Source organism: Psittacula echo (genome assembly GCF_963264785.1).
Source record: "Psittacula echo genome assembly, chromosome: 8".
Lineage (NCBI taxonomy): Eukaryota > Metazoa > Chordata > Aves > Psittaciformes > Psittacidae > Psittacula > Psittacula echo.
This window is the reverse complement of record NC_137744.1, coordinates 12,786,397-12,812,035: the sequence shown is the minus strand read 5'-3', so window position 1 is coordinate 12,812,035 and position 25,639 is coordinate 12,786,397. Positions and strand designations below refer to the sequence as shown.

At 40.4% G+C, this 25,639-nt stretch overlaps 1 protein-coding gene across 1 annotated transcript in view; it reads right to left on the bottom strand.

Annotated features, from left to right (window-relative positions):
* The window catches only part of AFF2 (ALF transcription elongation factor 2), a gene marked incomplete at both ends in the record, with an annotated part of 338,204 nt that overhangs the window by 53,383 nt on the left and 259,182 nt on the right, over positions 1-25,639 (bottom strand). The gene's annotated exons all lie outside the window — the stretch shown is intronic.

Sequence of the window (25,639 nt, the reverse complement as noted above, 5' to 3'; positions counted from 1 at the left end):
TTGTCAGCCAGAGGCCTTGATATTTGCTTTTATATCATCCCCATTGAAAATGCAGTGATTATTGTGAAATATTCAATTGCAGAGCTCTTCTGATTACATGGCAAGGGGAGATCATAGGAATCTGTACTGCCACAGCCCTTTCTCTGCCTTCCAGTCTCATGCGAGGGCAATCAAACTTGAAAAAAAAAAAGAAAAGTAAAAGACCCTGATTGTAGTGTTCAGTAATCACCCTGGGCCCAATGGGCTTGAAAGAAATCCTCTTTATTCAGTCACATCAGCTCCAGCTGCCTTTGCTGAACAGCAGCTGAGCATCTGCAGTGCAGAGGCCCATGGCCTGATCCTGTATCGCAGTCAGGTAGGGGTACTGCAATCTATTCTAACTTATTTGGAGGGTCTGATGATGTAGAAGGTTGTACCACAGATATTCCCCCCAGCAGGATGTGAGAAGTGCAATCCTAATTAGCTCTTCTGTGGAAAGCATAGTAGAACTCTTAGAAATTTTCCCCCAGGATAACCTGACAAAAACAAATTCTCATTAAAATTGGCATTACTATCTGCAAGAAAATTCAAGCTCCCCTCTAAAGTAACACACTTCTATCGGGAAAACTCAAAGAAAATATTTTGAGTTAATTTCATCCACAAAGAAATATTTTGTTTCATTAAATTGACTTACAATGCTTTATGTAATCAGTTAAGCCCAGAGTGAGGTCCCTGCTGAGAGCTTTAAGTTGGCTGCATCCTGTCTGTGAGGGATGTCTGATGCAGTCCAATGCAAAGCCAGTGGAACCTTTTGATCAAATTAATAAAATTATGTTGTTTTCAAGACTGTCAAAATATTTAGTTTGATTGGAGATATTTATGAAAAAGCACTTAATATAGCTGAATTCATGTGTGTCTGTGTCTTTTCTGCAAAAAATCGTCAATTTTCCAGACTACACTAAAATTTTTCTCGTTCCTATGCACAACCAACAGCTCTCTGTTTTTTCACATACTTTCACAGAAAGACCAAAAAGAATTTGCTCAGAGTTTCCAGGCTCTTCTCTACATCTAGGTTTTGCAGTGAGGTAACTATTTGAGTGATTTTCTTCTGCACACTGGCGTACCATGTAGGATGCATATATTACATATATACATATATATTATGAGAACATCAATACATTTATTCAACATACAAAGTCTTCAACAAAACATCTTATTGCGAATTCCTGTGCATTTCCCACAACAATTTACCAAATCCCAAGAAAAAATTTTAGTATTTCTTGTTTCAGGATTTTTAAGATCTCTAAATATTTGCACAGAGGCTGGAAAGTTCTGAATTGTCAATGACCAATACTACAGAGATTTTTGGGAAAAAAAGGCAAGCACAGAAAATTAGGATTCCTATTTCAAATCTTGTTTTTAGGCCACTGGACTAGACTTCACCAGAGCAGTTTCCTCCTACTTTCTAAATGTAGAATGCTGCTGCAGTAAAATATAACCACATACATCCAGGATGCCATTTAAATGTCTTGTTGAATGCCACATGAACAACATATGTTCATGTCTAACTCTACCACACACATCTTCCATACTAGTATTTTGTCACAGGTTCACTTCCAGAGCACAGGGGGAATTCACCCTATAAGCACCCACACTGTATCTCTTTTCTGGCCATGCTGACTGTTTGGGTAACAGATGTTCATCCTTGAAGCATCCCTGTCATCATCTGTATCAGCCCGCGCTGTACGGAACAGTATCATTTGCATTGCAGAGAAAAGTAGTTTCAGGCTATTCAGAAGCCAGCCAGACACTTCTGTATCAGTTATACTCGCTTCACATCTTAGAAGACTTTTAAAATGCTGTTTGAAGAGTTGCATTTTGCAAAGTGAGAAGTATGAGGGTCCCTCCATAGCTGCCTGGGACACATGATGACAGCAGGCGTGTGTTCAATCACATTTGCTTGTTTCCACATAGAATTCAACTACAACTGCATGTCGTGGAGGAACTGAGCCAGCTAACATTAACTTGACTGAGAGCTGGAGCTGATCCTAAACCATACCCCAAAGTGCAGCAGCTCTGAAGTACAAAAAAGTAATGAAACAACACCAAACTTCCACAACTTCATAGGGAAGCATCATACTCCTCTTCCTTCTTTCAGTTCAGTTTTATTAAAAGTACAAATCCTTCTGGTGGCTGTAAAGAGTCTGAACTTTACTTCCAAACATCAGCAAGAGCTGCATGTCACTGACATAGTCCCTTAGTCCCATTTCTCACTGCCGATACTGTCTTTTAAACCGAATGTTAGTAATCATAGAATCATAGAATAGTTAGGGTTGGAAAGGACCTTAAGGTCATCTAGTTTCAATCCCCCTGCCATGGGCAGGGACACCTCACACTAAACCATGCCACCCAAGGCCTCATCCAACCTGGCCTTGAACACCACCAAGAATGGAGCATTCACAACTCTGCTGGGCAACCCATTCCAGTGCCTCACCACTCTAACAGTAAAAAATCTCTTCCTTATATCCAATCTAAACTTCCCCTGTTTAAGTTTGAACCCGTTACCCCTTGTCCTGTCACTACAGTCCCTGATGAACAGTCCATCCCCAGCATCCCTATAGCTCCCCTTCAGATACCAGAAGGCTGCTATGAGGTCTCCACGCAGCCTTCTCTTCTCCAGGCTGAACAGCCCCAGCTTTCTCAGCCTGTCTTCATACAGGAGGTGCTCCAGTCCCCTGATCATCCTCGTGGCCTCCTTTGGACTTGTTCCAACAGTTCCATGTCCTTTTTATGTTGAGGACTCCAGAACTGCACACAATACTCCAAGCGAGGTCTCACGAGAGCAGAGGGGCAGGATCACTTCCTTCGACCTGCTGGTCACACTCCTCTTGATGCAGCCCAGGATGCGGTTGGCTTTCTGAGCTGCGAGTGCACACTGAAGCCGGCTCATGTTCATTTTTTCATCGACCAACACCCCCAAGTCCTTCTCCACAGAGCTGCTCTGAATCTCTTCTCTCCACAACCTGTAGCTGTACCTGGGATTGCACCGACCCAGGTGTAGGACCTTGCACTTGGCATGGTTGAATTTCATAAGGTTGGCATCAGGCCACCTCACAAGTGTGTCAAGGTCCCTCTGGATGGCATTCCTTCCCTCCAGCGTATCAACCGAACCACACAGCTTGGTGTCATCGGCAAACCAGTCCCAACACTGATCTCTGAGGGACACCACTCGTTACCGGTCTCCAGTCGGACACCGAGCCATCAACCACAACTCTTTGCGTGTGGCCATCCAGCCAGTTCTTTATCCACCGAGTGGTCCACCCATCAAATTGATGTCTCTCCAGTTTAGAGACAAGGGGTAATGGGTACAAACTGGAACACAAGAGGTTCCACTTAAACTTGAGAAGAAACTTCTTCTCAGTGAGGGTGACAGAACATTGGAACAGGCTGCCCAGGGGGGTTGTGGAGTCTCCTTCTCTGGAGACATTCAAAACCCGCCTGGACACATTCCTGTGTAACCTTATCTAGGTGTTCCTGCTCCGGCAGGGGGATTGGACTGGATGATCTTTTGAGGTCCCTTCCAATCTCTAACATACTGTGATACTGTGATACTGTGATGTCATGTGGGACAGTGTCGAAGGCTTTGCACAAGTCCAGGCAGATGACGTTAGCTGCTCTGCCCCTGTCCATCAGTTCCGTAGCCCCACCATAGAAGGCCACCAGATTGGTCAGGCAGGATTTCCCCTTAGTGAAGCCATGCTGGCTGTCACCAACCACCTTGTTGTTTTTCATGTGCCTTAGCATGCCTTCTAGGAGAATCTGCTCCAAGATTTTGCCAGGCACAGAGGTCTGTTTTGACTGGAACTCCTACCACTGAGCTAGAAAGGAATATTCTGGGTTTTTTTAATGTAATAGATATTTCCTTCACTAAAGTTGAATTGTTTTAGATTTACATCGGTGTGACTCCCATGACTCTTGGCCCTATTTGGAGAGTCTAATGCCATGATAAGCTTAGCTATGTAAGACAAGCCTTTATTTGCATTCTATTAAATAAGTAGGATTTAAAAAAAAATTAAAACTCATTAATCCTGAGAATTCGCTTCCTTACCCCAAAGCAACAAACTGTTTTCTCTCTATTTTGCATACGTCATGGCTTCAGCCTTTAACCCCTCTTCTCATCTTGTCAGCTTTCTCTATTTCTGCATGTCGTGGTTTAAGCCCAGCCGTAAATCAGACCACACAGTCTCTGTCTCACTCTCCCCCTTCCCCCCCTATCCTACACCAGAGGGATGAGGAGGAGAATTGAAAGAGTGCAACTCCCACGGGTTGAGATAAGAACAGTCCAGTAACTAAGGTATAACACAAATCACTACTGCTGCCACCAACAATAATAATGATAAGGGAAATAACAAGGGAAGAGTACACAACCGCTCACCACCCGCTGACCGATACCCAGCCCGATCGAGCAGCGATCCAGCCCTCCGGGTAACTGCCCCCAGTTCTACATCCTGGGCATGACGTGCTGTGGTACAGAATACCTCTTTGGCTAGTTTGGGTCAGGTGTCCTGTCTCTGCTTCCTTCCAGCTTCCCCTCCTCCCTGGCAGAGCATGAGACTCAGAAAGTCCTTGGTCAGACTAAACATGACTTAGCAACAACTATAAACATCGGTGCTATCAGCGCTGTTCCCAGGCCGAAAGTCAAAACCACATCACTGCACTGCCTACTAAGAAGGAGTAAAATGACTGCTACTGCTGAAGCCAGGACACTGCAATGCTTTGGAGTATAATTCTCTGCTGTGGTAATTCCAAAGAAATCAATAGAGAGACACCAGAAGAGGTTTTGATTCATGGGACAAACCCTCCACTGGTATAAAATGATGCTGATCTAACGAAGCAAATGGAGATATGCTGCTTTACACTACTTGAGAGCTGTGTAATGACAGACCAGCTATCAGTGGCATCTGTCCCTTCGCTTTCAGCATGCAGATAATTTTAAGTTGCCAGAAGTATTTGCTGCTATCATTAAGCACTACGAACTCCTCTCACACACTGCTTAGCCAGCCCATCAGCTGCAGCACTGCACTGACCTTGCTCCTGAATATGGCTAACAGAGACCAATGGCCCTCTGCTAGGAGAGGCTACCTGCAAATCAGGACAAAGGATCATCTAGTGGCATTTAGTAATTAAGATTTTTATTTTGCAGCCTGCAACAAGGGACACTGAAAGAATGATGCACACCAGCCTCCTGCTCGTTAGCACTCACTTGGGGAAAGAGATAATTTGCCTTTGTCTTTCTGAGCAATGCTGAGAAATCTATTTCAGCAGCATCAGTCACATAAGATGATAAAAATGGTGCAAATCATGCAAAGGAAAAGAAGCTGCCTTAGCATGATTTGAGTTTATACGATGAATAACGTTGCTAATTAATTGGTAAAGTGCTATTTGTAACTGTCCCTCTCTGATAAATGGATTAGAACAGATGTTTCAATGTGCATTTTTTCTCATTGTTTCAGACACAAGAATATGTGCAAAACTGAAAAAATAAGAAGAAGTGGCATTCTAGAAGGCAGGCTCTGGGAGATAAATGGGGGTTGTGTAAGGCAAAAAATGCCATGCTCGCTTCCTGGGACAGAAATCGCCTGAAGAGCCCAATAACTTTCCCAATACGTGAAGTAAATGATGACGTGAAGGAAATACATTGTTCCTAAATGGAGATAAATAATGCCTAATCACTTCAAGCACTCATTTAGTGTTCTACAGTCCAGGATTTCAGCTGCTGAGAAGTGAAGAGCAGTAGTTTAGGAAATTAAGAGCATGACTTCATGTTAACCCAATGCGGGGGCAATGGCATGTCCCACTGCAGAGCTGTCATAGGCCTGTTCAGTTTCATGTCTGGTACCCGAGAAGCCCCAGCATGACTGCAGCTGTGTATATCTGTATGAAGAAGGGACTCTGATGATACTACACAGAGGCAGGCAGCAAAAACTACTGAACAGCCAGGCGGTCCTACCAGAACTGGCTAGCCAGACTTCCTTGCACTGGGCTATGTCAGCCATCTAGAAGGTAACAGAAAAAATTCAGCCTACGTGTTTTCACTCCATTATACAGATGTGAACTCTTTAGGACACCCATCACTTAAAGATACTGTAATTAGAACCTGATCCTGCATAACTGAACAATCCTGCATCATCTCTTGGATGTTGGAGTGATGCAAGAGAGTCAAGGCTGTGTCCCAGTCCATTTACAGTACTGTGGAGAGCATCTCTAGGCAAAAGAGCTGCATACCTAAACAGCCCTGGCTGTACTTCCTGTCCTGGGCTTTAGCCTCACCTATGATGGCAGCAGCCAGGAAAATGGGAAGGCTCCCAGTGTATGGCAGCACATTAACTCTCCACCTCCTGCATCCCTAACTGAAACATTTCCCAGAGATATAGCACATGCGTATCACCAAAGGGTAAATGGCATCAGGCCTTTATCTTCAGTGCGCTGCGATCTGAAAAGAATTCTGCAATATCAATTCTTCTAATGCTATTAAAGGAGGCAGTATTACTTTTCATTTGTCCAAAGTAATCTGATTGAATGTAACATAGCTGAAATTTCATTTCCTATATCTTTATTAAAGCAATGCCACTCTTTAAAGAGAAATGCTATCAGAAGAATAAACAGAAACTATTTTTATTGTTTAGATTTTTTTTTATAAAGGAAGCAAAGAAGAAGGTAGACTGGCTCCATATTAGCTTCTAATCAACCATGACTCACAAAGATTAAAAAAAATATATATTAAAGGACTTGTAACCGCAATCTAATTAAGTTTCCAACCATGGGAGGGATTTTTTTAAATCTGACCTGAGCCATTCTAGTTAGCTAGGGCATCTGTTAGCTCTAACTGAAGAACAAAGATTACATGTTAATTCAAAGGGTGTGCACAGACACTTGTGGAATTGAATGGGAGTGACAAAACAAACTGATTTTATGGTGGGATTTTTTTTGCTTTGTGACACACAACTTTCTCTAGAACACTCCGCCCCTATTGTCCTGCACTGGGACACAACCATCTTTTAAGAAATCTGTAGTTACGTGATGAAAAATGCTTGAAGCAGGGTGGCATGCTCAGGTGGTGTTTGCTCACAGAAACATTACTTTCATTAGTGCCTTTATTGTGCATAAAGTAGCAAAACTTCACTGACAAAATATTATGAGAATATAGGAAGGCAAGCCTCAAAAGATGCTCAGATTATTACTGACAAATGCCGCTGTCTGACACCACCTTACTCAGTAGTAAATGAACCAAAGATGTGCTAATTGCTTTGAAGTTAATGAAGACTATACTGCCTTTCAATAATTGCTGTTTGTTCAGCTACTATGATTATAGCTATCTCTTTCTAGTTGAGCAATATAAGATGGCAGAAGTTCCACCTTTTACAAGTTTCAAATCCCTGCAGAATTGACAGAAAAAGCTGTAACCACAAATTGTTTTGCAATTTTCCTCTTTCTTTCCAGCAAGCTCTGTGTGGTTATATTATGAACCTTGCTTCAAACAAACTGCTTCTGACTTTTATGATCCTTTTGTGATCTAAATGGCTATCTCATAAGATATTCCACTGCAGCTTCTTTTTCAATTGCTTTTACTGTGAAAGGGCATTCTGGAGATTTCTGGGGACCATTTCACACTCTTACAGTATTGATTTGCTAAACCTGATGATAGGTTTATGTTTAAGATGCAGTCCAGTATACGAACAAAGTGTAAAGCTTATGAAGAACAGATTCAGGACTTTCAGCAAGCCCATCTTCTTGATGCCTCTTTAAAGAAGGTCAGTGTTTTACACTGAACTTTTTAGTGCAGGTTGCTTATGGACTGTGTTTCTAATTGTTTTGGAATGTTTCCATTCCACTGAATTATGGTCACAGGAAAAATACGGAGAAGATGACTGCTAGTAACTTATAACTCTTCCCACTATAAGGTCAGAGCAAATATACAAAAACACTTGGGAACCTAAATGGAAAAATGGATGTAAGATTGTTCCCTGAATTCTCACTTCTGAGGATGGTAGAGGATAGATTTTCCCCTGGGTACACTAGAAAGCTGACAACAAAAGTCACTTCTTTGGGCTTTGGTGTTGGAGATACGCACTTTTCTTTAAAAGACTGATCATTGTACAATGGTTATGCACCAAGAAAAAATAATCTTTGATGGAGTTACAGCATAAAAGTGAGTCAGAAATGCTTTTATACAGAGAATGACAATTTTCTTCTGGGCCAAACCACAAGCCCATGGCTCTCCCTTTACTCCGGCAAACGTTAGTGAACTACAAGATGGGCCCAAGGAATTTCAATAAAAGCAAAATTAAGCAATCAGGTATGCACAAATGCAGTACAGAACACCCAAAGAGCAGGAGAATGACCCGACAGAGCTTGGGAGCTGAGTTCCAGGATATTTTTTTTAGAAGATGAAGACAATATGTGAAGAGCACTGTACATGTGCCCAAGTGAATACAACTGTGCTAGTGTGACCCCAAATGCTAGTGAACTCCTATAGGAGAGTGAGGGTCTGAGATAGCTTCTGGAGCGGAGGCAGAACTGAAGTCTCTATACACCTGTACAAGCAAGGGAGAGGAATGGATAAATGCAGTGACAAAAGGAGTGGAATGCTTTACCGTGCAAACAGACTTTTAGAGCAGTGATTAAAAGAACTTTTGATGTATCACAATTATATGTTTTAAAAAAATATAGAACAGCTCCTTTTAAAAGAGAAGCTGAAGTATGCATGCTACAGTATATGTCTGGAACAATCCTCTACATATATTATTAGATACAAAGCTTTATTCTTGAATGTGTGCATGAATTTTGGAGTGTGTGCATGAGTGATGATATGATTGTATGTGACTGCTGAGTGAAGTCTAGATGAATTGCTTGTTGATATTAAACAAATGAAGAAATTCCTCTAGCAATATCTGGAATAAGTGAAGATAACACTAGTTAGAACTGACCAGGGTCAGCTTTTGCTTACACAGCAACCTTGCGTGCTCATTTCTTAGTCTAGCCCGCTGTCTGACTTCTTCCTCTCCGCTTCCTGTCACTTCCATTTTTTGCATCTCTGTCCCAAGTAGTCTAGGATCCACACTACCCTCTTAAACATCATGTAGACTAGAAGGAAATTTAGGATTTTTCTCAATACAATCTTCATGACAAAATAGGAACATATAAAACTAAAAAACCTGCCAGTGCTGCAGGAACACTGACAGTGGGCATTATTTCATAAAATTCTTATGTGGTACGTTAGCAAACAGACAATCAGAACTGCAGAGCTTTTAACTGCTGGTGAGGGATTTTGAAATGTGTTGCACTGAGTTGTTTGTGCATTTTTGTGGCTTGCTAAACGAAACTTTCACATATGCACAAAAGAACTGAAAAGTTCATACCCTCCATGATCTTTAGACTTCCACAAGAAGCCCTCCAAGATGAGCAGCCATTTCAAGATTTTAAAGGGTTGACCCATTCTGGTAAGCTATCTATTATTATCACATAAATTGCCCAAATCATCACCAGTATTGTATCTCATTTTTATTATAGATCTGGCAAGAAATATCTGTCAAGGCTAAAGTCTAACTACTGCTACAGTAGCTATACAATAGACATGGACATTAACAGTCCGGATGAGAGAACAGGGAGGTATGCTTGTTAAATTAGCAAATAAGAGAGATGTGCAAGTATTTTGGAGGATGGGTCAGAATACAAAATTATCCTCATGAAGCGGAGGTAAGACATTGAAGTAAGAAGTGGAGGTATGAAACATCCTCCACTTGAAGCAGAAGTAAGAAACAGGATAAAATTCAGTGTAGACAAGTTGGACTTTATCGTAAAGGTTTTCTTCAATCTAGTTGATTCTAAGTGCAAAGTAGTACAGTTTATCGGGAAAATTCAACAGCAAAAATATAAGGTGGAGAATGACCAGGGAGGTAGGTTTTCAGAAAAAGATTGGATGGTTATAATGGATTACACACCAAGCATTAGTCAATAGTATCAGGTGGGTGCAGAAAAAGCAACCATCATCTTGGGATTAATAAATAGAAGTGTAGCTTGCGAAATATATAGCCTAATTCTTCTGCCCTTCATGACAGGTATGGCTTAATCTAAAGTACTTGTTTACCCAAGATGGCTGTTGGCAAGCTGGGAAATAAAACTCTACATTTTGCATCCATGCTTGTAAAACAAAACCAAGTTCTCTTTCTAAGGTGGTACATGACATCTGGCTACGCGCATCAAGGATGGGAACTACTGTTTAAAGCAGCAAGGCACTTCTAAGTCTGTCCTATGGTATCCAGATGCTGGAAAGATTTCTGCTGAACGTAGTTAGAAAATTTTCTTATCAGCACCTAAAATTCAATTCTTCAGGAATGTTTCTCTCACTGGTAGATATTGGCAAGACAGCCTTCATTTACCCTGTTTCACTTAAAACCAAAAACGCTTCAGAAGCATACCTATATACCCTAATGTCCTATAGGTTTGGCACTGCTTTATCTAGATAGACATATCCACCTCTCTGCCTGACTGTCCATATGTCTGTCTATCTGTCTTCATACAGATCTATATAAATGAGACCTATATACCTCGACAAATTGGAGATAGCAGCATACAGTGTTCCTGTCACACATCTCTGGGACTGGAGCACCTCCCATATGAAGATAGGCTGAGAAAGTTGGGGCTGTTCAGCCTGGAGAAGAGAAGGCTGCGTTGAGACCTCATAGCAGCCTTCCAGTATCTGAAGGGGGCCTACAAGGATGCTGGGCATGGACTATTCATCAGGGACTGTAGTGACAGGACAAGGGGTAACGGGTTCAAACTGAAACAGGGGAAGTTTAGATTGGATATAAGGAAGAAATTTTTTACTGTTAGAGTGGTGAGGCACTGGAATGGGTTGCCCAGTGAAGTTGTGAATGCTACATCCTTGGCGGTGTTCAAGGCCAGGTTGGATGAGGCCTTGGGTGACATGGTTTAGTGTGAGGTGTCCCTGCCCAGGGCAGGGGGGTTGGAACTAGATGACCTTAAGGTCCTTTCCAACCCTAACTATTCTATGATTCTATGATCTCAAACTTCACCTTACTTTTGCATCTCACATCTATTTTCACCAGGTTAAAATCTGTAGTGCAGAGAGATAATTTGCTTTATTTTTTTCCCCAACAGTTTTTACTGATTTTTAATACAAAGCACCTTGGCCTGTTTGTAGTCAAAGATGTCTTTGTTCTGTGCACATAGGGGTCGTGTACACAACCACAGCACTGCAGAAGGCACATTTCAGAACAGTCAGTAAGGTACTGTACCCTCTGAGTCAGCTGAAAATAAACTCAAAGTAAAGTTGGCAAGAATTATTCTGTGATTTTCTCTGTGAAATATATCAACAAGGTCTTTAAAGACTCAACCAAACACTACCAAAGCAAATTAAGCAGATGATATCATCCTTCCGTCTTGACTTCACGCCCTGAAACACTGAAAAATCAGTTCTTGTCAGCAGAATACAAATAAACAACACTCCATCAAGGGGGGACTCAACATCCATTTTGAGAACACCACTTTACAAAGAAGCATACCACCTGTAACAGTAGCAAAGCAATTTGGACTATGAACCTGCAAACTTTGTTCAACATAATTCACATGTAAGAGTTTCTTTCTTGCTAATGCCTTTGTCTGGATATACTGTCTGTCTGTCTTACTTTAGGAAATCATATACCAGTTATGCTTCTTAAAATAACCAAAGACAAACAGAGCATAAAAAGTTTACCTTAAAGATTAAAAAAATTAATGCAAATACACGGAGAGGAGATCTAACAATCCAAAATACACAATGTTATTTTTCTATGGCTATTCTAGGTAAACATTAGCAGTGCACGGGCTACTTTTCAATGTTGGTATCAGTATCAAAAGACTGGAAAATCTTAAAACACTGAAAGACCATCTGTGCATGCTAGCAACTGCCAAATTTGCAACTGTGGTTTCTTCCCTGCTAATTCCATATTTTCCTGATAGATTAATGGGCACCATTTATCCAGAATAAATAAATGTGGAAGGCCAGCCTTCCCCCTTCACTGTGCCTCATCAGTTTACTGATTTCCACCAGACCACTGAGCACATTAATGCAAGTAAGCAACTGTCTGGATTTAGAAATTATCACATTTGGTAGAGAAGGAATGCCAGTTTCTTTACAGACTGAAAGTCCTTGAAGTTAAAAAGAAATACATTCAGGGAACTCTAAGACTACAAACACTACATAAACTGCACCTGAAGGATTTTTCTTTCCTTTACCTGATGAAATGTAACCTATGTGCAGAAAAGCATAGATATTTTACACATACTACTCCTGTTTCACCATGTGCATTTGTCTTGTTAGTTTTTTTGAGAGGCATGTCAGACACATATATTTAGACTTCTAGCTTGCTAATTTATGCCAGCTAGTGTAAAATTATAGGGTTGAGAATAAAGTTGCAGAATCAAACCTTTATATGTGTGTTGAAGGAAAATTTTCTACTATATACAGTAAGACTTCCACAATCCACAATTTGCTAATCTTCCCACTTATTAATTTGCATTCCTGCATGTGCACACTGCATTCACAAACATACATACTTCACAGGTTTAGTAAGAGAACCATTTCAATGAGCTCTCATGCTATTCAGATTATTCTGATTTCTATAAAATGTATTACTGTAGCTGTGCTACCACATATCTAATAGTGTGTTTAATCTACGAAAGTCTAACTACATGTATCTAACACATTATCTGCCACTTGGATGATTTCATTGTGTGTTCCCGGGGTGCTAATTGCAAATTTGGAATGCAAATAGTACATAATCTTGTTAAACACATTTCTTTGAGAAAAGATATGCCTTCGCTGTATGTCTGCTGTCCCCACTCACTGCAGCTCCAGGTTTTGCTAAAAGGTATAAGATGAAAAAGCCTGTTGGTGCATTCACTGACATGTCTTATCCTGACTGACATTTTCATGGCATATTATATCTAAAAAACCATAATTCTAAGAACTGGGCATTCCATTGGCAAAACACGAGCATGCCACATGCAAAGAGAAGCATACACACTCAATGGATCTATAGGAGCAAGGTAGGGGATTGCTGCTATGCAAACTCTGACAGGGATGTTTGCTGAAGCTTTTTGCTACTTTCTTAATAATCCCTGTTGTCTCTCCTTCCTTGTAAATGCACATAAGGTTAAAAACAAAGCCTGGAAATTCCTCCAAGCAAAGCACAAATGAGGAGCAGCACAAACTCCCTTATCATATGAGACGGAGGAGAAAAGCTGAGCAGCATAGGTTCACCTTCAGCCTAAAAAGCTATCAGATGAGACATTTTGGTTCTGTTTTCTACTGAGCAGTCTCCCACTACTTAAAACACTAATGTTTCTAGTGAGCTAAATCAGCAATAAGAAGGTTAAATTAACCCACAAGACATTACTATAAAAATGTAAGCAAAAAACATAATCTTCTCTCCAAGATGCTTTCCTGGATTTTACTTGTTTTTCTAAATCCAGAAGAGGTAGTCCTCGTCTTAATCTGTTCCAGACAGCTTTTGAAAGACTGGACTTTACTAAAAACCATCTGTTTTTTCTCCATTGCTTGAAACTCTCTTTGCTGGACTTACTTCCTGTTTGCTTTATTTTTGCATACATAAAATGATCGGGATTGAAGCAATTTCTTTACATTTATATCAGCATGACAAGCAAACTCAATCATACATATCCATAAATTCATGAGAATATTAAATAGAAACTTCAATTATTACTTAAGTAATAAACTCTGAGATTACTTAAGTGAAAGCTTAATGGGGCTTAGTGGGACTTAAGCAGATGATGAAGTGTTTCCTGAAGCACAGTTATTTCCTGAAGACCATTTATGGCTTATACAACCCTGACTGGGTCTAAAATGACAAGCACCAAGCTGTAACATTTAAGAAGTTGAAGAAATAACATATTCACAGCCTTAGAAACTGACTGCACCTGCTTGTTCATGCACATTGTGGCAATGTCATCATTTTAATGGGAACTGGTTATTCAGTTAAACAACTATATCAAGGGCTTGGGACAAGAAGAAAAAAATCCAACAACCCAGAAGGCAGTTAAAAAATAAATAAATAAAATCTGTCAAAACCCTATGGAAATCCTCAGTTATAGCTTATCCAAGATTTTATGGAGGGAAAAGAGCCTGACTCCTTTGAGCCAATACTGTTTACAGTTGCTGCAATGAAAATTCTAATTTTGTGCTCTAATGAACACAAAACGATCCATAGTCAACCTTGGCAAAACTTATAATGACTGTGTAATTGAAGTGACTTTAAAGTCACATTAAAAAAATATTTCACAAAATTGCAGGAAACTGCCAAGAAATAAAACTATGGGATGGGCAGTCTTGAGTATGTGATACAGACAGCCATTTCATCTTTGCTGCTTGGTGAATGTCAGGCTTATAAAGCTGTGAGACATCCGCCTGCAGTCACTCTTCTCACAGCATATTAAAACTAATTGTGAATTACAGTAAGTGCTTCATTGTGAATGTGTGATCCAGAATCTACTTTTCCAAAACACTGCTTGCTCTGTTACACTATCTAGTACAATCCATATGCAGGGGAGGTGGTGCATGGTAAGCTGTCAGATAAATCTCAACATACAGGTTGTGTGATGCAGGTGGACCTTCAAAGAGCGCCACCAGTTTGGAAATGTTATGGAGAAGAGGCATCAATGAGAGACTGAGACTGCAGCCTGTGGGGGAAGGTATATCTTCAAGTCCTGGAATGAGTAGATTCTCCAAGACACTGAATTTCTCCAGGAATATACCTGACAGAACAGACAGATACTTGCATGTTTATGCTCATCACAATGCATGTTCTGAGCTGTTTACTCTTGGAGTTTCTGCCCTCCCTCTCCTATACCCTGACCTCCAGGAGGGACCATGCCTTCATCCTCCAGTGGGCAAAGCACTTGGCTCCCTCCATCTGCCTGCACAGTCACCTCTCTGCCACCCAGAGACAGGGATGAGCCGATGGAGAGAAGGTAAGTACCAGGGAAGTAGTAGTTCTGTGTCAGCAAAGTACATTAGCATTTAACAGCTGCTCCGCTGAAATACAGAGGGATCAATTAATACCTGAAGTCCAAATTCTCCTGGGATATAACTCCACTTACACAGAAGTTGGCTTTAAATATCATAGTTTGGGTTTCAAATATGACTGAACAAATGTTTTCTACTAACTTGGCACAACAACGACTTAAGCAAGCATCTAGGGGTCTGTCAAGAATGTTAATGCCATCCCAAAATGCAACACTAAATGTTTTCTCTGAGTATTCAAGAACTATCTGGGGACTGGGCACCTAAGCGTCTTCTGGAGAAATAAATAAACAATATCTCCCTGACTTCACTGCAGTAACAATTATTCCAGAGATCAGTATTTCTGAAGACTTTTCACAGCACTCTTGCAGTAGAAAGACAAATCTGATTCGACATGAAGTTCCATTACGAAGAAACTTACATGTGATGACACTGGTTATTGAAAATTGAAATGAAGTGAGAGGAAGCTAACACCACCTTGTATGAAATTCTGCTGTCTTTGAATGACACAGAGAACTCAATATATCTAATCATCAAAGTGAAGCCCACTGGGAACCGAACTACAGTTGTACTGCAGAAGGTTGCTACTTGATTGCTAGACCCAAAAGTGCTAAGCCACATGTTACTTATTTCTGTGTCTAAATAGCTTACTATGATTGATAACCAGGGTGGCTCTCCTCAGTGAAACAATCATGAAGACAACAAGGAATTAGGAAACAGATAATTTTTCACAATCTTAATTTTTAACCCTGTCAGTTCCTGGATTTTAAGGCAATTTCTTTAATAAATCCAGTCCGTGCTCATTTTCTCCCCAGCAGAACACCAGCTTTTGCACACCCCTTAGCTTGCAAGCTGCATTCGGTATTTTCTTCTCTCACTACTGTTGGTGTGTGGCCAGACGAGCCTGATTATAAGGGCTCAGTGTTGGCCTTGAGTGTAAGAATTTTTCCTGCTGCCTTTAGAAGGATTTTTTTTCCACTGACCTGATGCCAATCTCCTTGATTTTTCTTCCTCGCTCATCTGTCTCTCTGAATCAGCCTTTTCCCAGTACTCCCCCAGCCTCCCCATACTTAAAGTCACTCCAAGGTCAGTGTAGAGCCCCTGTGCGCTCCACGTGTCTCTCCTCCAGCTGGAGGCAAAACATGCTGTTTACAATATGCTCAGTTTCCACTTGACAAGGCCTGGAAGCTGCTGCATGTATGTGAACTTAGGTCCCATAGTTAGAGAGAGCACAGCGCTGTCAAGATAGGGCCCACTTCTACAACTAAAGAGCCAGTGAACTGGCAGGGTGTGATGGATGAGCAGATACTTGAACATACACTGCATCTGCAATGTGAGAGTCATGTGACTCAACACAGCCTTGACATACAACACAAACCAAAGATGAGCCTCGATGTTACAAGCACCCCTGCTCCAGCTATGCTAATCTCTTCTTTCATCCATGATCTCTGCAAGTCACATAGTGTTATGGTAAAGGGGTCTGCACTTAAATGAATATCTGCATCTTCCCTGCCACTATTAATAAAAACATTTAATGCTCTTGTTAAGAGGCGCAATTTGATTACTGAACTGTTATCCAACAAATCCTGAAAACAATTCAAAGAAAATTTCCCTAATATGTCTATTTTTCTATCCTGACAGAAGGGTTGCTAATGAATTTGCTGCTTGAATGCACAGACAGATTGGGAACTATAACTGAGCTGGCCTGGGCAACATGGCACTGGCACCAAAAACCTATTTGTACCCATGCAAAGTTCTCTCTAGAGTATGTCTCTCATCCAGAGGTGATTTTCCAATAAAATCAGCCTCGATTATTGCAAGCGCAGGAGCAATCCCTGAGGGAGTATATCAGGCAATTCAATACTAGGAAATGTTGTACTAGGCAAAATTAACCTTGTAGCAGTGTTATTTCCTGAAACATTATCTAGCTTTTGCCTTTCTTTCGTATTCATCGATCCTAAATGACTGGATTTTTTTTTTTTTTCCTACTTCTCTCACTTAGCACAAGATCATCTTTTTGGTTTTTTTTGTACTTGTATCAAAAAAATGCTTGGAAGACACCTGTTTTTCTCCTATTTCACTTACTCACTGCCAAAGTGAAGGACGTTTAGCTGCATGGCAGGCACTTTTGGGGGTATATAAAAGGTGATAGCAAGGAGGACCAGCTTTACTCAGCCCTATTTTCATGATTCCACAAGGCAGAGGAAACCTACTAGATATATTACCATGAGACCAGAAGCCAAAAAGAACAAGAAAACTTCATCCTCCCCTGTCACACCAAGGTAAAAGCAGGAGAAATGCCAGTGGAGCTTTGCAGTCCAAAAGAGAACAGACACAGGCCTCCAGATTTCAGAGATACTGTTGACAACTCCAGTTAAATCTCAGTGCCTGGTAGCTTTATCCACTGCCTCTTACCGGGCTCTCCAAGCCAGGGATCTTCATCTGGAGAGTGTGTAGCACATGCTAGAAACTAAATTAATCATGAAGTCCTATACATACACTAACACAATTCACAGTTTTGCTCTGGTTATTTACCTTCCAGCAGAACAAAAATGGGATAACAGTGAAATTCATGGGCATAAGATCTGAAGACAGGTTCCTATGCTGGATTCAGCCAGCTGTACTGAAACCAGCAGAACAGGTCCTCTTGTTCTTACCAGGATGAGGCCCTTTATGCATTTTTGTTAGCATTTGTTGCGATATCTTAAATTATCAGAAGCACATTTTTAAAGTGTTAATTTAAAAACAGATCACAGGCAGTTAGAAACCAGCTGTTACTTAATACAATGCCCAAAGCAAACACTTAGAATAACTGTTTGAATAACTGCTAAGTAACTTAAAATGCAAAATAATAACCAAGAAAGACAAATACAAAATCTAAATGATGAAAACCACATGATGAGTGAGGAGAGAAGAATGGGTACTCCTTTGATCAGCAGCAGATACATGCTAAAAATGCTAAAACAATATTGACCTTAACCAACAATTTTTTCTGTCAAAATAAGGAATCAGGTAAAAAAAAAAAAAAAAAAGGGGGGTTTTGTTTGGCTCAAACTGTCACTTTTTTGCAACTTTAAAAAAATTACCTAAATTTAATCCTGACAAGCAGTATTACAATGAAGGTGTAAACACACTGTTTTGAAAAACAACAAAAGTGACCCAGTTACAGTGAAAATACTTATTTTTGTCCAGCTGCAAGACAGACTCCTGGCAAACTGTACACAAAGGCAAGATTAGCTTTGGTCAACAGTCATATAGATGTCTCTGTAAGTAAAAATACACAAAAGAGAAGGTTTCTCTGGCTGTGATGGGTACTGAGCCACATGCCAGGCTTGGCAGCTGAGGGGCGCCTCATGACTGGATACAGCCAGCGGTGCTTGGTATTGATAGTGTGTGCTCAGACTTGTAATAGATTAGACGAATGAGCTCTCAGAGTTTGTTCGTCTCATTGTCTTGTAAGCAAACACTGTGCACTACACAGGATATGTGGTAATTTAACCATCTCCTATAAATTACACAATCAAGTCGGAAGCATTTCACTATAAAAATGTATTGTGCCCATTTGAAAAATTTGTGTTCTCTTTGGGACCCCGTCGTGGTGGAAGCCGAAAACCTTAATAAAGCACAAACTATTTTATATTTCAGGGCTTAGCCAATGTGACTCATTTGTATAGTTTTAAGTCCAAACAAAATGCTAGTCAACTAAATTATAACTTATTAGCACACACTACAGACTTTTAATACATTCTGTGGTTGGAATAGGACTGATTTAGTGTTTTGGGCCCTGCCAGTAGTTATCATGCATCATTTCCCTAGAAATAAAAATAGCCCTACTGTGGTTATCCTTTGGACTGATAAAAATATATCTAATAAAATGTGTCAGAGGAACAAATTCAGAAAATAAAGGTAAAATATTAAATAGACTTATAATTTTATGTCTAAAATACTACATCTTCCAGCTGCCATGATGACTTTGGAATAAAGCAAAAGGTACTGCAAAAAGGCAAAAAGATCTAAAGGAGCAATTGAGCTCTGATAAAACCACATGGGGATAGCTGAATTGTCAGAGCTTTGCAAGAGTCAAAATTTACATAAAAATCAGTATTTGGGGATTAATGTGATATCATCAAAAAGGATTTAGTATGTGCGTTTCTTTGCAAACAGTTTAAAAGCGGCAGTTCTATAATCCATTTCCAACACTAACCTTTAACTTGTAAGAGTAAAATAATCCTTCGCAACATTTCTAGAGTTCACATTCTGCTGAGGAAATGTAGCCCCCTTAAGTAAAACTCACTGGAAATCAACAGGAGCATATATGTGTTGGTTTTCACAGTGATGCTCGAGCTGCTGACCCTGCTGTGAGTACTGCATGTCTGTACAGACTCTTCCACATGGCCCAATCTGCAGAATCAGTGGCACCTAGGGGTTTTGGGAATTTCTGGGGGGACTTTATTGCTGCTGCAATAAACTGATCCCATTGACTGAACTCTGCACCTGTGTAGATGCCTAGTCTGTCCTAAGCGGACAGACTAGGAGGATCAGGGGCTAAAGAACATTGCCTATAACTGCCTGTAAGCAGGCTTTTTCCTGGATTTCTGCTGGGGATTTGAGTGCTTTTGCACACTAGACTTAAAGTATTGAAACATAAATATGAATGGATTTCTTTGAGAAATGAATATGGGCAGGCAGTTTAGGCACTATGTTATAATGGATTTTTAGAACTAATTGAATTGGTACTGGCTGATTTAGTAGTTCTCCAGAAATAGTCTGAGGAGAAACAACAGGAAGGAAGGTTTAGAAGCAGAGACTAACAGGTAGCAGTGTGGAAATTGCCTAGGAGTTCTACTGTGAATGAGAACCTATAGCAGGTTTGGGCTTTTTGCTTCTTTAAAAGTGGTTTAAGTCCTTTAGTAAATGTCCCTTACGTACACATACACACAGGTCCACAGGTGCCTGTGTATACATGTGTGTACATGTATATGTGTGTATATGTGTACACAGACATACATATATAAATATGTACATATGTATATATGGCCTTCCTCCCATACAATTATCCATGAAGGGGAGGCTTTTGCAAACAAGACATGACATATTTTGTTTCTTCCTTTTTTAAATACAGGACAGGAGATACCCTGCAGTGGAACAGCCAAGCATACATGCCAACAGCACAACACCCAAGCATACATGCCAACAGCACAACACCCCTTTCGTATCTCTATTGGTTACAGATGCCTTATTGGACTGTTTGAAAACAAACCAATCTTCAGACCTACCTCACTGGCCTGTGCCTTTGCCAACAGGAGCAAAAGATCTGTTTATGCTGACTGCAATTACAGCATGCATTAACTGACCCTCGGAGTCTGACCTGCCTGCCCTCCCGCTTAGTGAGTCAATAAGAAAATCCTCCGGCTCTGCATGACTTGCTTAGACCTCAAACCTTCCATGCAGAATGAGGTCCATCCAGGGAGGGAAAAACAAGGTGCCACTCCAGCTGGTAAAACAAAGATATTTTTAAAGTGCAGTCAGTAGAAACAGTCACTCCTATTCCATGTATAATCAAGGATGAAAAGGCCACGAAAAATACCACTGCGCTTTGCAAATGAGAGGTCAATTGAAATGTCAAGATATCAAATGTTAATGGATTGCATTTCCAATGACGGTTGGGACAGAAAACCATACCAAGTCAAGTCAGACGCTCTTCTGAGGAGATGAGTTTTACGGCAGGCAAAGACAATAAACACTAGAAGTCTTTCTGGTTAACAAACTTGTGGCTGATGGAAAACATGCATTTTGAAAATATAAAATCAGTGGGATTTTCACACAAGCTATAATCCCCAAACATGCATCTGGAAGTCATTAAATCTACAGCCAATCTAAGCATATGCCATTGCTTTCTATTGAAGATTTTTAAAGGCACTATAAACGAAGTGAGCATAAAGAACACTAAGGAAGGCAATGTTTTATTCCCTGAAGCAGGAAGTCAATTCCAATATTCTCATAGTTCTACAGCAGTTCGTTGACTACATGGACCACTCTTAACTGCATTTATTTTCAATTTTAAGTACCTAATGTCTTTCTTAAAAAAAGAAAAAAAAAGTATTTTGTAGTGTTGGATGACATCAGGTTTTAGCTGAAGTATTCTTTAATCTGCCCACATTTTCCCAAGGAATCCATGTGGCCAGTTTCATAAAAGACTGTAATCTGAGGCATTTGTTTAGAGTGGCATTATATCCAGTCATTAGTCAGAAGGGCACTGCCATGTAAAGAACTCATCTTTTCAATATGGAAAATAGCGAAAAGAAATTAGTTAATATTACTAACTACTGTCTCTGCATGACTAGTATACACACAGCCTTCCTTTTCCAATTGCAGAGACTTGTCTTGGCTCACACACTTAGAGGGAAAACCGCATTATGAGTGGCTTTTGAGTAGGAAGATTCCTTGGCCTATTTGTTCTTCAGGGATGAAGGACAGTGAGCAATCACTTGCTCTTTTGTGTAAGAATAACTATAAGAATAACTACTTGTGTGGATTCCCGTGAATATATAGAAAAAACAAACAAAAGGCAGTATTTTTTCACACACTATGGTGCTCAGTGCCGTGTGATGTTGTGGGGACTGGAAGTATAGACTTCCAGTCTATACATATAGATTTCAAAGAGATTTTGCATGGACAGCAGCCCCACTGATACCTCCTAAATACAGGATGTGCAGTTATGAAGGTGTAAAGAGTTGTGTGTAGGAAGGTGGGAGGGCACTGCTTGTGAAGGATGCCTCTGTAACTGCTGCTCTTCTTCCCTTACCTTCTGCCACTGGCAGATAAAGCCCTGGATTGGTTGACCCTTACTCTATGTTAACGTACAGGCTGCCAAGCCAAAGGCATTTGTACTTGAGTGTGAGGCCTAACCCTGACTGTGATAGGATATGACGGGATCCTGCAGCTTAACTCAACTGATTGAAGTGATGTGGTCCAAGCCAACATGAACATGATTCCTCTAGGCTCTATGCTGAAGTGGGCTCCTACTGCCTACAAAAGCCTGGGAAAAAGTCTGGGAAGAGTGATGATCAGTTAGGTTCAGAACAATGGTGCTATTGACTTGTCCTGGGTTCAGCTGTAGCAGTTATTTTTCTCCATCCTAGTAGCTGGTGCAGTGCTGTGTTTTCCACTTTAGCCAGAGAACAACGCTGATAACACACCAATGTTTTTAGTTGTGCTAAATAATGTTTACTCCGATCAAGGACTTTTCAGTCTCATGCTCTGCCAGTGAGGAGCGTCATGGGAAGCTGGGAGGAAGCAGAGACAGGACATCTGACCCAAACTAGCCAAAGGGGTATTCCATATCACAGCATGTCATGCCCAGTATAGAAACTGAGGGCAGTTACCTGGAAGGCCCAGATTCGCTGCTCGGGTGGGCTGGGTATCAGTCGCCGGGTGGTGAGCAATTGGATTGTGCATCATTTTTGCTTATAACTTTCCTTTTCCCCTTTTAGTTTCGTATTCTCTTCCCTTGTTATTTGCCTTATCATTATTATTATTGGAGGTAGCAGTAGTGGTTTTGTGTTGCACCTTAGTTACTGGACTGTTCTTATCTCAACCTGTGGGAGTTGCATTCTTCCAATTCGATTCCTCATCCCTCCAGGAGTGAGGGGCTGGAGGTGGGGGGAAGATGGGGAGAGTGAGTGAGTGAGTGGCTGTGTCATTCTGGGTTACCGTCTGGGCTTCAACCACAACATGACTTTCAATGGTATTGCTGTTCTCCCCCTCTTCCATCGAATCACAGGGTATATGGATTATTTCCTCACATGTGTCCTAATTCAAAACAATTTCTCATGTAACAGCTCTATAGAAATCATAAACCCTCCAGAGCACAAAATTATTTAAGTCATGTTACCTCCTTCAAGACTTGAGGGTAGGAACAGCATGATAAGGACCAGCAAGTAATAAAGAAAGTATATAGGACTTTGCATCCAGGAAATCCCTTTTCTACTACAGAATCTCAATGTAAATATGGATAAAACCAATGGGAGAAAGCAAGGGCAGGAGAGGATAAGTGAGTTAAATGTCATAGATTCTGAAGTTATGGGGCCACCTTGGCGCCACATACAGCCAAGAAAAGGTCTTATGTTTTTGGAAAAGTAACTGCACTATTTCCACCCTCCTCCCTTTTCAGCTCCCCCCAGAAAAAAACAGTTCAGCAGACACAGACACTTCTTGCCCTTTTTCTGTGTGCTTATTTGTAATAATATCATGTCAGATGATGCAACCAATACATAAAAATCAGTTCCTACGGAAGTGTAGTGTCTTGCAGTGCTACAAACAACATGCAATTGAGACCAAGCCTTCTGAGGGAACCAAACGCACCTGCATCTACCTTGGCCTTCAGGAAGCTCACACCAGTTAGTCTAAGCACCTACAGATACTTGAACATCAAGAAACCAGCCACTTGGCTGCCTTAATGAACTGTAGTAAGGAAACTTCCATGTTTGTTTCCCCTCCAATAGTGTTAAGGGCTGCAGGAATTCAACGGAACAAAAAAAGAACACTAAACTTCCTCCCAGACATTAAACCACCAACATTAATACACTGTGCAATGAAAAGTAAACAGACCACTTCTGAAATCTTCATCATGCCCCTAAACTAATATTAGGCTCTGTCCAAGGACTCTACAGAAACCACAGTCATTAAAAGGGAGAGATTTCTGACTGCAGTTTTGGGACACAAGAACTATGTCAGCACAATGTAAAAACAAGGGAATTTTTTATGCTAATGACAACTGAGAATATTTTATATATACTTATATATGTAAAAAAATATATTGCAACAGATGTCAAATGCAGTTAGATTCAACTCGACTTATTAGTGCATGGCTTTTAGCCAAAAACAATTCACATTTGCAGAAGTGTACTATCACATATGTCTTAATAACAGAAATGCATTTTTAAAAATGTATGTGATAAGTCACATATGGTAGAAGGAGTCTGTACAGCTTTCAGCCCTTATGACAATGGAAGCTACAAACTTTATTTTGCATTTCTGAAGAACATTAAAATTCAAGTGAAATTCTCTTTGACATTTGAGAGCTGCAAAAGCAACGAGTAAAAGCTAAACAAGACTGAGCTGTACTAAGTGCGGTTGTGACACTTACATAAATGCAATCCGTATCTACTATGGCTATCTCGCAGACACTATTCTTACTTTTGCCCTGAGATGTAGCATTTTAGCACACAATCATAATTGTATACAGGTACCTTAAATAGTTACATGTCACTGAAAAATACTAGGCAGATTTTCCTGCTGTTTTGTTATGCAGAGTGTAATTAATATGTATAATGGGTTCCCTAAGGTACTAATTGAAGCTGTCACCATGAACAAAGTCAAAGAGAAGTTAAACAACCAGTTGGGGGAAATATGACAGGGTGAAATATGCCCATGCAGGTGGAAAGAGTGAGACTGTCCATCTGGCCTTCTTCCATTCCAAAATGTTACAGTTACTGAAGTCATGTAAAGGAATGATTTAACCTAAATCACCCTTCTGTCCCAACACTCAAATCATCTCGGTGGATTAACTGGGTATCAGTGTTGCATACACGCTGTTTAATGACTGAACGGCTCAATGTCTCTGTTATATGTGGGAAAACACAATTCAGTTGAGCCATTCCTGAGAATTTGACTCAAAATATTAAACAAAAGTGAATAAAGGATAAATAATTATTTTGGATTTGTTCTGCAGGACTCTCATCACCTTGGAACTCCTGGGTTCTCTAGAATGTGAGGTGAAAACAGCTCATTTCACACTTGCTATTAAGCAACCAACAACTAACAACGGCTTTAATTCAGCTTGCACTGAATCTGAACTAGCCCTATAGGTGAGAGAGGTCCCTTGTCTTATCAGAAGTTGCATGTGCAATCAGGTCCTGCCGGATCCTATTTCTAATTTTTATCAGATTCAATGAAACATAAAGAAAGAGTGATTTATGACTACCTTGCATCTTGTCTAATCACTCCAACGAGTGCTCATACGCATTTTGCATTCACTTTATAAGGTGCAAATGTCTATACATAATGGAAGCCAAGTGAGAAGTAGAACTGTATTCTTTTGTTATATGTGCTAAACCACAATGATTTGTGAGTTCTGTCAGTGCATGTTCTTACAAATACAAAACCGCTCCAGCCCAAAAGCCAGCATGATCAGCAAACTACTATAAAAATAAAAGCATTTCCCCTGTCTATAACAGGAATATACAGTTACTGGGACTTAGTTAAACTGCAATGATCACCTCCTACTGAAGCTAAAAATATAGTTTTATTGGTACATAAGAGCCCATTAAGATCAGAGTATTCATTATTTAAACTGAATCACTGATTGTTGGTAGCTTTAACTGAAAATGGCTTTTCTCAAAGAGCCAGGACATCTATATAGCAACTTTCTTAATTCAATGATATATGGTTGAGCGTTGCCGCTAGTGCCCTAAGACTTAAGAACTTCCCATAAAATGCCCTTGAAATTGCTCCCTAGTAGCTTGCTCATCCTTCACACAGCCCTACTGAAAAGAG